At 31.2% G+C, this 12,120-nt stretch overlaps 1 pseudogene; it reads right to left on the bottom strand.

Moving 5' to 3' along the window:
- Positions 1-1,600: 1,600 nt before the first annotated feature.
- Positions 1,601-11,575, bottom strand: LOC124822332 (UPF0481 protein At3g47200-like; annotated as a pseudogene).
- Positions 11,576-12,120: the final 545 nt, after the last annotated feature.

Here is a 12,120-nt window from a genome sequence, read left to right as displayed (position 1 = left end):
ATGGAACAGGACACTATTGTACATATAGCAGTAACAAAGTATTGAAAAACAATGAGATCTGTGTGGAATTTATAGTACTGTAAAACATAATGGAAATATAGCTAAACATTAATCCATGCCTACGTGAAATGCACAGAATCCACCTGAAGTAATACAGAGGAATGGGATTTTTCAGATAGGTATGGCAATAGCAGAAAGAAAAGACATCGATGGAAAGAAGATTCAGGAAGAAGAATCGTACCATGTCATGCCTTTTTCCCCTAATGGTAATCCTTTAAAAACACATTCGATTTGCGGTGTCTATCACTTCTCCTCTCTCCTGGATCAACCTCCATGTGTCCTTTGCCCAAACTCACTTTTGGTCACCCATCAGTTTTTTATTTGTTACAATACCCTTACCCTTCAAATCAACCTTGTCCTCAAGGTTCAACTGAGATTACTGCTACTCAATGAATAACAAGTCTTCCCATGTAGCTTCATTAGGTTCCGTTAAGTCCCATTGAATCAATAATTGTTGTACTTCTACATCATTTATGATAATGATTCTTGCATCCAGAACTTGTTGAGGCTGAATAACTGGCCCAAATTCAGTTGTGGTAAGCAGTAATGGTAAATATTGTTTCTATTGACTCCCTTGAAACTTCTTCAACAAAGAAATGTGGAAGAATGGATGTATACGTGCCATTTCCGGCAATTCCAATTTGTATGCCACCTAACCAATACGCTTCACCACCTTAAAAGGTCCAAAAAAATGCATGCCCAGTGTTTGATTCTTTCTAAGGGAGATTATAAGGTTATAATTTCACCAAAGCCAAATCACCCACATCCAGTTGAACTTCTCTCCTCTTCTTATCAGCTTGTGACTTCATATAATTGTGAGCTTCGAGTAAATTAGTCTTGAGTTGTTGTAATAATTTGTCTTTGTTGATGAGTGTTTCTTGTAAGGATGCAGGTCCATAGAATGCACCTGATATGGATTGATATAGGGAGTTTCTCGACCAAATACAGCCTTGAAGGGAGTCATTGCTATAATACGATGAAATGAAGAATTGTACCAATATTGTGCCCATGCTAACATTGATACCACGATATACGAATTTTATAGACAAAGAATCTTCAATACATCTCAAGATTTTTGTTAAGGATCTCAGTCTGCCCATCACTTTGAGGGTGATAAGAAAAACTCATGGCTAAGGTGGTTGCCTGTGATTTGAACAAATGCTGCTAGAAACAGATAATAAAATCCCAGTCCCTGTTAGCTGCAATATATTTCGGAAATCCATGTATCTTGGCAACAAGGTTGATGAATGCCTCTGCTATTATTTTACTATTAAACTCAGCTTTCAGCATAATAAAGTGGCCATATTTTGAATGTTTGTCCACCACGACCATAATTTTGAAATTCGTAGTGTATGAAGATAGCTTTGAACTTGTAGAAAGGATTTATAAAGAAATTATTTAGGCCATTGCAAATGAAGCAATTGTATGCAGCAATAGTACGTTTTGGGAGGATAAAATTGCATATTTAACATAGCAATTTTGTCAGTTTGACTTGTTCCATGCCATTGTTTAAGTATTGATATTGTTATGATTTCTTACTTTAAACCAGAGAGATGATTGAAGATATAGACTGAATAAACGTGAGTAAAAGTAATACAATTGCGGAATTAGTGGAAGCCTTTTTCCAAGGAGTGTTGAAGTAGTCGTGTATAAAGATAACTTTGTACTTGTTGAGAGGATTTTCATAGAAATTTATTAAGTTACTGCAAATGCAGCAATAGTAATGTAGCAATAGTACTTGTTGAAAGGATACAATTGCTTATTTAGCAGAACACTTTTATTAGTTTGACTTGTTCCATGCCGTTGTTTAAGTATTGATATTGTCATGAGTTCTTACTTTAAACTAGTGAGATGATCGAATAGATAGTTTGAATAAACGCGAGCAAAAGTAACATAATGGCAACAATAGTAGAAGCCTTTTTTTCAAGTAGTGTTGAAGTAGTAGTGTCGGAAGATAGATTTGTATTTGTTGAGAGGATTTTCATAGAAATTATTTAAGTCACTGCAGATGGAGTAATAGTATGCAACAATAGAACTTGTAGATAGCATAAAATTGCATATTTAACATAGAAATTTTATCAATTTGACTTGTTCCATGCCATTGTTTAAGCATTTATATTGTCGTGATTTCTTACTTTAAACTAGTGATATGATTACACATATAGTCTGAATAAACGTGAGCAAAAGTAACACAATTGTAGTAATAGAGCAAAGCTTTTTCACCAGAGTGTTGAAGTAGTCGTGTGTGAAGATAGCTTTGTACTTGTTGAGAGCATTCTGATATAAATTACTTTAGCCACTGCAGATGGAGCAATAATATGCAACAATAGTACTTGTTGAGTGTAAAAAATTGCATATTTAACATGGCAATTTTATCCGTTTGACTTGTTCCATGTCATTGTTTAAGTATTGATATTGTCATGATTTCTTACTTTAAATCAATGAGATGATTGAAAAGATAGCTTGAATAAACACGTGAGCAAAAGTAACACAATTGCATAAATAATAGAGGCATTCTTCCAAGTAGTGTTGAAGTCGTAGTGTATGAAGATAACTTTGTACTTGTAGAAAGGATTTTCATAGAAATTATTTAAGCCACTACAAATGAAGTAATAGTATGCAGCAATAGTACTTGTTCAGAGAATAAATTTGCATATTTAACATAACAATTTTATCAGTTTGACTTGTTCCATGTCATTGTTTAAGTATTGATATTGTCGTGATTTCTTAATTTAAACCAGTGAGATGATTCAACATATAGACTGAATAAATGTGAGCAAAAGTAATACAATTGCAAAATTAGTGGAAGCCTTTTTCCAAGGAGTGTTGAAGTAGTCGTGTATAAAGATAGTTTTGTACTGGTTGAGAGGATTTTCACAGAATTTATTTAAGTTATAGCAGATGGAGCAATAGTATGCAACAATAGTACTTGTTGAGAGGATAAAATTGCATATTTAACATTGCAATTTTATCAATTTGACTTGTTCCATGTCATTGTTTAAGTATTGATATTGTCATGATTTCTTACTTTAAACCAGTAAGATGACTAAACATATAGTCTGAATAAACGTGAGCAAAGGTAACACAATTGCAGCAATAAGGGAAGCCTTTTTTCAAGGAGTGTTGAAGTAGTAGTGTTCAAGGAGTCTTAAAAACATATGAGACATACATCTTAAAAAAGGATGGGGCACGCTGAAGTGGTTTACTTGGGGTATAGAAGACTGATTGACTGGTGCTATTGTTGCATACTATAATTGACTGGTATTATTGTTGCATTCCCAGTCACATATTTCATCGAATAGTTTTATAATTCGTAGGTAAACACATGTTTTCTGCATTTTAACCATCAACACATATTTACTTGCACCATTCATGGCATTTTATAAGTTCATTATTAATTTCTTGCTAGAATATCATCATATCATATAACATTTTCTTATTTTCACATATTGCATGGGTTCTGCTCTGTTTTAATATTCTCATTCAAGGTTTTATTCTAGTTTCTTTTCTAGTCAGAATTCTTTAATTTAATTTCTCCCGTCATTGTATTTTTTTCATTTTAGGTTGAATTCATACAAACAGATCTCTTATACTTTGTCATCTCTTTGGATTTGACATCCAAGTCTAACATTACTAGATTTCCCTTATACTGAATCCAAATAGAAAAATTAGAAAATAAGTAAAATTATCATAAAAAGAAAAGCAACAACACGGTATTTAACATCACAAATTTTTCCTTATACTAGGACATTCAAATACAATCATCAAATATTTTCCTACCAATTGACTTCCTTTTTGCATATTTACTGAATCCTCTCTTCAACTACCTGCATATTTAACATAGCAATTTTATCAGTTTGACTTGTTCCATGACATTGTTTAAGTATTGATATTGTCATGATTTCTTACTTTAAACCACTAAGATGATTGTACATATGCAGTTGAAACAAGACATACCAGTTCGTATATAGTTGACACACATCTTGAAAAAAGGATGGGGTACGCTGAAGTGGTTTACTCGTGCTATAGGAGAGTAATTGATTGGTAGTTTTGTTGCATACTATAAGTGACTTGTACTATTGTTGCATTCCGATTCACATATTTCATCGAACAATTTTATAATTCATAGGTAATCATATGTTTTCTGTATTTTAACTATCAACACATTTTCTCGCACCATTCATGGCATTTTATAGGTTCACTAATAATTTCTAGCTAGAATATCATTATATCATATAACATTTTCTTATTTCCACATAGTGCATTGGTTCTGCACTGTTTTAATATTCTCATTCAAGGTTTTATTCTAGATTCTTTTCTAGTTAAAATTCTTTAATTTAATTTCTCTCGTCATTGTATCTTTTTCATTCTAGGCTGAATTCATACAAACAGATCACTCATACTTTGCCGTCTCCTTGGATTTGACATTCAAGTCCAACATCACTAGATTTCCCTTATATTGAATTCAAATAGAAAAATTAGAAAATAAGTTAAATCATCATTGAAAGAAAAGCAACAACATGGTATATAGCATCACAAATTTTTCCCTAGACTAGGACATTCAAATACAATCATCAAATATTTTCCTACCAACTGACTTCCTTTTTTGCATATTTAATGAATCCTCTCTTCAACTACCTACATATTTAACACAACAATTTTATCAGTTTGACTTGTTCCATGACATTTTTGAAGTATTGATATTGTCATGATTTCTTACTTTAAACCACTAAGATTATTGTACATATGCAGTTGAAACAAGACATACCAGTTCGTATATAGTTGATCCACATCTTTAAAAAGGATGAAGTACGCTGAAGTGGTTTACTCTTGGTATAGAAGAGTAATTGACTGGTACTATTGTTGGATTCCTATTCACATATTTCATTAATCAATTTTATTATTCATAGGTAATCATATGTTTTCTGCATTTTAACCATCAACACATTTTTTTGCACCATTGATGGCATTTTATAGGTTCATTAATAATTTCTAGCTATAATATCATTATATCATATAACATTTTCTTATTTTCACATATTGCATTGGTTCTGCTCTGTTTTAATATTGTCATTCAAGGTTTTATTCCACTACAAGAAAAAATTGAATTACATACCGCCAAAATCCGTATATAACACTTGGTTACATAAGGCTTACATACGAACAAAAATTTGTATATAAAACTATCATAGTTAAGTTATATACGGATAAATCCGTATATAATATATAAAAAAAATAATTTTTTTATATACTCCGTATGTAACATACAATAAAGAAAAAACAATAATTTTATTTGTAAAAAACAGAAAGCTTTAAAACAAACAAACTTACAAATACAATATTATATAAGGTTATTGCTATTAGTTTCAACTTTCAACAAAGGTAAAGAATTTATAATATATAACTATGCTTAAAACAAATAATTAAAACATAAATGTTTTATTGAAAGACTCTATAAATATAGTTCAAAACAAATCGGCCCTTGTACAATATAGAGTTGAATATTAACTAAACTATAATTTACACCTAAAATAGAATAGAGCTCTACTAAGAAAGAAACTGTGAAATAATTGCTGCTAGTTCTCCAAATGTTGCACAAAAAATTATTGGGTGGAAGACCTTCTTCAAGCTTGATGGAATCTGAAAACAAAGGGAGGGGATAAGAAATGACATAACTATAGTAGACTTAGATTGCTGGTCATTGGAAACAAAACTAGTTAAATAATATTTCAAATAGATCTATTTGTCTTAATGTATAATATTTCAAATAGATCTAAACACATGGTAGATAAAATAAAACATTTAAGGTATAAACATTTGTAATTGCTATGCTTCATCACCCTAAAATGGGCCACTTTTACATAGTTCCAGAAAGAAGCACAACTGGGATTAGAATAGATGATACAACCTACATTTTATTAGTGGCTGATCAATGAATAGCAAAGCCCTGTGAAAATAGTACACCTCATCGTTATAAAACTATAGATATTTATATGTTACTTATTATTGACTCAGCCTATGTTAAATAAAATCAATATTGCATGTTAAAAATTATTGACTCAGCCTATGTTAAATAAAATCCCTTTTTTTAGTTGTAAGTTTTCAAAAAAATAAAAGTTTAATTTCATACCTCCTGCATTTTTCCTTTCCTTCTCTCTGTTTCCTGCTTGCACCTTTCTCCATGATAGAGCAAGCTCTGGAGATATATCATACTTGTTACTCCTTATATAATAAAAGTCCAACAAAGCTTTAAAATGAAAATATTATAGGTAGAATTCGTTAAGACATTCAAATAAAAAATAATACTCCAAGAAAGATGGGTAAATTGATAATGTCATTCAAAGGATACAAGTTGAATAGCTAAAATGGAGAAAGGTTTTTGAGAGTTAATTGAGATCACAAAGTACTTAAAAAACTCAAAGTTCTACAATACTGATATATATCATCTATACTAAGAGTGTTCATCAACCAATCCAATACAACATTGTGGTAATTAGATTGAAATTAAAAAGCAAAAGGAATAAAAAAAGTCTTTTTTCATGCGATTATTATGAACTAACATCTATTTTTATGTATTAACCAGGACTTTTGTCACCTATGGTATATTTTATTAAGAGATTATGTTTAACTTAAAATTTGAATTATGTTGTGAATTACATGAGATGTGTTATTTGATGTAAAATTAATTTGTGCATTTCAATACTGCATCAGTTATTTTAATATTTCTAAACTCTTTCAAAATGCCAAAAACCAATGCATTCTAACTCATAATACATTGGATTGGATTGAAATGAACTTTACAATTAAGGTGTAAAATCAACAGGATGATCAAATTAAAAAAACTAAGGCGATTAGAGCATGTATCAAACTCACTGGTATCTTTTTTCATGCAATCAGTACAGTGAGTTACTTCTATGAAAGTATTTTCATAAATCATAATATCTTAAAGGCATAGAAGAAAAAGTGGCACTAGAGAAGAAATAAAGCAATTGAAATCTTGATGGCCTTAAGAATAAGGAAAATAGTTAAGAAACCAACATTTAAGAGAAAGGTCGATATCTATATCTTTATTTTGAATCCATCTTATTTATTAACGTGAATGGTTCTTATTCTTGTAATGCTTTGGACTTAGAATTATCAGTTTCTCATGCTCTTTTCCACTATATAAACATTCTTCCAATACAAAAAATACTGGATAAATTGATATTCCACATGCTAGCAAACACTTAGAATTATAAGTTTCTCATTTTATTTTTCATTTAATATACTAAAAAATATGTTCCACAGTAACAAACATAGCAAGTACGAAGCTGAAATTTAATAAAAACTGACCTGATACTTAGTCTTCACATTAACCACAGCTGAATGAGCAACAAGTTGGTGATGTGTTGTGAAATAGGGTTATGTTCCTATATTAAAGTGTGTGATTTTTTAGGAATGTTCCCAAAACATTTTAGCAAAGCATTCAAGTGAAAATGTTAATTAAATTGCAAAACTTACACAATGCGAGGACTTAAGAAGCGCCCATATTCATCTTCTAAAGATTGAGGAAGATCCCAATGAAACAGAGTTACAAATGCTTCAAAACCTGAAATTATTTTAATATAAACGATGATTAATATTAATGTTTTATCATCACCAATAACATGAGAAGTTGCTATATGTAAAGCATAATAAAAATATCCATAATAAAGTTTTTATTCTTACCATTTGCCAATGCCTCATTGATAAGGTTGTTGTAAGAGTGAATTCCTTCTTGGTTTATACCTACACTTAGCTTTCCATATGTGAATATATATGCAGTTTATAGTAGATAAATAAGTAATGATTGTAATGAAACACCCAAACAAGTAAAGCTTACTCCAAAATAATCATAGATCTATATTTGAATTACTCGAAAGAATTCTTGACCATGTAAAATCTATAAACATCCAAATTCATATCCTTCATAATCTGAACATTGTCCTCAAATATAAGATGTAACAAAACATGTTTATTTGAAAACGATGGAAAACAAGCTACAAAAACAATTCTTTAAAGTTTTATAATGTTTAACATTTCTTTTAGTTGAACTTTCCTAGGGTTTAGTCTAAGTAATAAATAATCATTTAATTTGGATAGAATGTTCTAAATATATTTATTTAGAGTTTGATAAACAAGCACTTAATGGTAATCATTAGGTGTAGCAATAATCGTGATAAGAAATGAAATTTACAAAAGCAACACTTTATTTCATATTATATGATGCAAATATCTGATAAGCTTTCAGCGCTACTTTTCATTAGTGATGATAGTTGATAAATTACATCAAAAGAAACAAAAACTGTGAATCGACAATACCTTGTAGCTGTGATACGAGTAAACTACAACATCCTCATTGCTTCTGTCTTCTACCTTTTTTGCATGTTAATTACTATATATCAATAATTATATAAGTTTTGGAAAAGATCTTCAGTATAACCATACGAGAAAATCAGAAAAATATATATTTACCTGGATATTTATGAATGCAGGTATCCGAAATACTCGGTCCTCTACCACCCTCATTGGCTACACCTTCATACTGCATACATACATAATCAAGCAGAGCAGTCAAGTAGAGTAGGATGTTGTTTGGTTCTGATTTGTGATGGAGAACCCTAGAAAAAGAGGGTCTTTTTTTTAAGTTTTTTAAATTGGGTCATTATAAACCCTACCCCGAAAGGTCAACTACATGTGTTGGCATCCGATCTAGACAACAAAGCTCAAGCCTGCATAAATGCTTTCACGTGAGTGAATGAAAAAAAGAAAAGAAGAGAGGAATTAGGGTTTTCGGGTTTTATGAATTTAGGGATTTAATGATGAACGAAGAACATGACTTACCACATAAATGAACAATGAACGAACTCTGTGTGTCAAGAAGTAGGAAGAATGATCTTCATCAGCGAGAGCCTGAGCGATGAACACTATGAGTGAACATGAGCCAACGATAGTGAATGACAGACTAAGCTGAGAGTGAACGAGAGTGAAGGCAACGGGAGAGGTTGAACTGAGAGTGAACAAGAGGGAGTCAAACTTGGGCTTTGTATATCAGTGAGTGAGCTCGGAAGGCTTCGTGTATCTCTAGAGAAGGTGCGACAATGACTGGTCTAGGGGACTACTGTTGTATGCGTGAAGAAAGGAGAAGAAACCCTCCCAGAGTTCATACTTTGAGAGAACTTAGAGTAGTAACTAAGATTATTGATAAATTTTGAATGGAATTTGTAAAATTTTTAGATTTTGGAAAGTAGTGGGAAAAGGGTGACCGTAAAAGAGGGAAAAGAATTTTTAGATTTTATTTTTAATAATTATTTTTTTAATTACATACAGATTATACACCATTATACATGAATGTTGGTTTTCAAAATTTTCCCATTCTAACATGCTAAATTTATGTATGAATTTTATATACGGAAAAATCCGTATAAAAAATCTGTATGTAATTTACTTTTCAAAATTCGTATATAAAATTCGTATACATTATATACGGATTAAAATCCGTATGTAAACATCAGTAGATAATTTACATTTTTCTTGTAGTTCTAGTTTCTTATTTAGTTAGAATTCTTTAATTTAATTTCTCTCGTCGTTGTTTCTTTTTCATTTTCGGCTGAATTCATACAAACAGATCACTCATTCTTTGCCATCTCCTTGGATTTGACATCCAAGTCTAACATCACTAGATTTCCCATATAATGAATCCAAATAGAAAAATTAGAAAATAAGTTAAATTATCATTGAAAGAAAAGCAACAACACAGTATATAACATCACAAATTTTTCCTTATACTAGAACACTCAAATACAGTCATCAAATACTTTCCTACTGACTGAATTTTTATTTTACTTATTTAATGAATCCTCTCTTCAATTACCTGCATATTTAACATAGCAATTTTTCTAAGGAGTGTTGAAGGAGTAGTGTATGAAATTAACTTTGTACTTGTTGAAAGGATTTTCATAAAAAAAATTTAAGCCACTGCAGTAGAATAAGTTTCAAAGGCTTGTATTTGCCTCTTTGATTTCTTTTCATTAGTTCTAGTAGAATAAATGCTTATAAACCCTTCTTTTCCTTTAAGCATAAGCAATGTGGGACTCTCATGACTTGGTTTTAAAAGAAAAGAAGAGGAAGAAAGGCGTCTTAGATGGAAGTGCAAGGTAGCATAGCTTTTCTTCTTTGTTTTGAACTTTAGGAGAACTAGTTGGCTTATAAACCCTTTAGGATGAAGGGAATTAAGCAATGTGGGACTCAAAGCACCTTAGGAGTTGCTGGTCGGCCTTGAGACTAGAAGTCCCACATCTCTTAATTCCATTCTCCAAACTCACTCCAAGAGCTATATAAGAAGGCTTAGGGTCTCTCATTTTGGATTAACCTTTGAATTGAATGAATTCTTTAAGTTGAATTGCAAATTTGCATTCCTCTTGAGATAGTTTTCTATCTCTAGTCCATTTTGAGCAGACCTTATCTTGTGCAAAGCGAGTGGCGGTCCTTCTTCGACACTTATCTTGGAGTCCTCTCTCAAGTGGCGTGTCTATGAGTCCTAAGTTTTCTCTTCCCTTCTCTTTTCCGTTTTTATTTTCTTTCCATTCTCTTGTACGTCATTTACTATACTTCTCTCTAGGCATGAAGTTCCATATCAAGTATGCAACTATAGTACTTGTTGAGAGGATAAAATTGCATATTTAACATAACAATTTTATTTGTTTGACTTGTTCCATGCCATTGTTTAAGTATTGATATTGACATGATTTTTTACTTTAAACCAGTGAGATGGCTTAACATAGAGTTGAATAAACGTGAGCAAAAGTAAAAGAATTGTAGCAATAGTGTAGGCCTTTTTCCAATGAATGTTGCAGTAGTCGTGTATGAAGATAGCTTTGTACTTGCTGAGAGGATTCTCATAGAAATTATTTTAGCCATTATAGATGGAACAATAGTATGTACTGAAGTCTGAGATCCTCATATTTGAAGCCAAAATATTAATTATTGTAACCACCTTATTAGGATCACCGCTTCAATTGACAATAATTTTCTTCTCAATAAGTAAGTTTACATCTTTTTCAGTCTTGATAAGAAAATATAGGATCGCTAAATATTGAGTAATGATTTTTGTAGCTGAATGGTGGCACCTTTCATATGTCATCATATTCCTCAAATAAAGGTATTTACTGGCATTTATATTTAAGCTTGGCATTCTCAACACTTCATCTTCATATAATTCCAAGTCAAGAAAGCTTTTATTCTGAATGACTTTGAATTCAAGACATGCCTCTATTAGTTGGCTTACACTGTATACATGTTTTATATTTTCTTTGCTTTCAGTCTGATTTCCAAGATCAATCTTTGATGATGATATTATTGAAAATATAAGCAAATCAGTGAAATGTTTTGGACTCTCTTTCGGACACTCGGTTCCAAAACTTGTGCTCTTAAAGATAGTTGAAACAAATCTGATGAAAGGAAAGGATTGGTTCATTCTTCCCAATGAGTGGTTCATACGTACTGGTGAGTGGTTCTTTTGTACATATGCAGTTGAAAAAAGACGTATCAATCCGTATATAGTTGACATACATCTTAAAAAAGGATGGGGGCACACTGAATTGGTTTACTCGTTGTGTAGGAGAGTGATTGACTGGTGCTATTATTTCATACTATAATTGACTGGTACTATTGTTGCATTCCTATTAACATATTTCATCGAACAGTTTTATAATTCATATGTAATCACATATTTTCTGCATTTTAACCATCAACACATATTTTCCTGCACCATTCATGGCATTTTATAGGTTCATTAATAATTTCTATCTAGAATATCATTATATCATATAACCTTTTCTTACTTTCACATATTGCATTAGTTCTGCACTGTTTTAATATTTTCATTCAAGGTTTTATTCTACTTTCTTTTCTAGTTAGAATTCTTTAATTTAATTTCTCCCGTCATTATTATTTTTTCGTTTTAGGCTCAATTCATACAAACAGATCACTCATACTTTGTCATCTCCTTGGATTTGACATCCAAGTGTAACATCACTAGAT

This window comes from Vigna umbellata, chromosome 4, assembly GCF_029865625.1.
Source record: "Vigna umbellata cultivar VRB3 chromosome 4, Vumbellata_1.0, whole genome shotgun sequence".
NCBI classification, from domain to species: Eukaryota; Viridiplantae; Streptophyta; class Magnoliopsida; order Fabales; family Fabaceae; genus Vigna; species Vigna umbellata.
Note: the sequence above shows the minus strand (reverse complement) of the source record. Positions and strands in the feature narration are given on the sequence as shown.